This window comes from Gavialis gangeticus, unplaced genomic scaffold (genome assembly GCF_001723915.1).
Source record: "Gavialis gangeticus isolate Ggan-Ray unplaced genomic scaffold, GavGan_comp1, whole genome shotgun sequence".
Taxonomy (NCBI): Eukaryota; Metazoa; Chordata; order Crocodylia; family Gavialidae; genus Gavialis; species Gavialis gangeticus.
This window is the reverse complement of record NW_017728994.1, coordinates 65,347,523-65,349,939: the sequence shown is the minus strand read 5'-3', so window position 1 is coordinate 65,349,939 and position 2,417 is coordinate 65,347,523.

The window sequence follows — 2,417 nt, the reverse complement described above, 5'->3', positions numbered from 1 at the left end:
CCGGCCCGAGCCGAGCAAGGGAGCAGATGTCTGCCCTAAAACCGACTCGGGTTTTGCACCAAAAAAAAATTTAAAAAAAAAAAAGTTCTTCTTTCAAGCCTCGAACTGAAGACGCGCTTTTGCGACTCGAAAACGGGCTCCCGAAAGCCGCGCCTGAAGTCGAAGCGTAACTCGGAGCCGGTTTTCTCATAGGAAACAGTGTTATAAAGGGGGGGGAGCTGGTTCCTGAACCAAGCCCCATACCCTATTTGCACCCAAAGGGAGCCAACGGCCTGTACTTGATCCATTCCAGACAAGCGCGCCGTGTTTGGCTGGAAACAGCGTGTGAACGCTGTAACTCGGAGCCCATCTTCCCACAGGAACCAGTGTTATAGAGGGGGGAACTGGTTCCTGAACCGAGCCCCATACCCTATTTGCACCAAAAGTAACCCTGAAGTTTGTACTCAACCCATTACAGATAAGTAATATAGCTACATTCATGTATTTGTTCAGGGGGTGCAAAGTGAGAGTATGTGATTGGGATTTGGATTCAGCCTGATTTGGAGGACAGTGATTCAATTTGCTGATTCGGATCACTGTCCTCCGATTTGATTTGGCCGAATCCAAAGCTGAAGATTCGATGCCGATTCAGAGAATCGGTGATTCAGCTATAGACACAGTTTTAGATGTTTTTTCTATATACCTCGAGGTACCAGCGTGGCTTGTGAACGCTGCGATGCTGGGGCAGATGGAGCACCCCACAGGAGCAGGGGGGGCCTCCAAGATGGACCCAGAAGTGGACTGGAAGTGCTTCTGGGCCACTTGCGGGTCCACCGCCAAGTGCACTGATGAGCCTGCCCTGAACTCCCGTGGGATGCTCCATCCACCCCACCATCTCAGCATTTACGAGCCGCTGGGTACCTTGTGGTATGTAGAAAAAACTTATAAAGCTGTGTCTGTGGCCAAATCATCAATCTGTCCAAATCGATTCGGAGGCTTCCAATTCAATTTGGAGAGATTAATGGGTCTCCTGATTCATATCAGATTTAGCTGCCGAATTGAGCCAAATCTCCTCCAAATTGAATCAGCGACCAAAGCTGCATACAGCCCTCATATTTATATTGTGAATAGCAATCATTTTGATTTGGAAGGACTTCGTTGAGGTGACTTTGCTGGATTTTCGAAGGGTTCCTGGCTGGAGGCTTCTCAGGAGTCTTGTCTGCTTTCTTAAAGAAAGCGTCCAAGGAAGTTCTCCAGGGAGATGGGCGACGCAGCGAACTTGTTCGCTGGCATGGCGTCGGATCAAGTGTTGTAAAGTCAAAACCAATATCAGAAAGTTGAAACACGATGTCAGTTTATAAACGCTGTAAGTGTGAAACGTTGCAAGTCGAGGACTGCCTGTATATGAAATAGGACTACTATAACCCTGAAAAGGCTAGTACACATGCAAGTTTTAATGAAACCATAATTGCAAGCTTTTGGGCACAAACGCCCTTCTCCAGGCATCAGAAAAAAGACTGTAAAAGTCTTCCTGGATAGAAATGAAAGTCCGTATTTCACAGGAGAGATGAAGGTGTGGTTAAATCTCCTGTTTGAAACAGTTTGTTTTAGATGCAGATTAGGCTCAGAGAAGAGTTGGAGTAGTTTAGTTACCTCAAAGTGTTTTGGTGATAAGCAGGATGTAATCATGTTCCCTTAAAACAACCTGGATATCTGACCCCAAGGCAGAAAGCGACTGGGGAAGGGTTGTTTGCTGGAAAGTAGGAGCCTCTCTTCCTCACAGGGGACCCAAACCACTGCCCCCTGCACCATGATTCTTGCCCCCGGCAGCATCTGCACTTGCTTCCCAAGATAAAGGGCAAGGGCTGCAGGGAGGAGTGCTGGGGCTGGGAAGCTCTGCCCTGCACTGTCTAGGTTCGTGGCAGCAGCAGAATTGCTTTGTTACTTTTCCAGGGTCAAAAGAAAAAGGGGGAAACTGGCATTTCCTGTCTGCTTCCATGAGTTGAAGAAAAAAAAAAAGTTGAGAATCACTATCCTGCATTTTTGCCTTGCGGCAATAACAGATTGTGACGGGCAAAACAAGTGCTCTGCTCCCAGCTTAAGATCTCACGGAGGCCTGAGGACACCAGACAAGGACAGGTCAAAGGCAGACTTTAAGGAAAGGGAGCTAGCTGGCTGCCAACCAGCTGCAGTGGCGCCTCAAGCCTCAATCAAGTAACAGCCCGGTTCGAGGGAAAGCTTCTTGTGCTCCAAGCACAGAAGGGAAAATTGGAGGAAGGAAAAGGAGAGAAATCCTAGCCGACAGCGTACATTCTCCTGCGGAAAGACCTGCAGCTTCTGCAGCTGGGTTTATGGCTCAAGGATTGGACTCAAGTCACCTTAAGACCCATCACTGAGCTGTGGTAGAGATCATCCTCAAATCAGGAGGATTACCCATG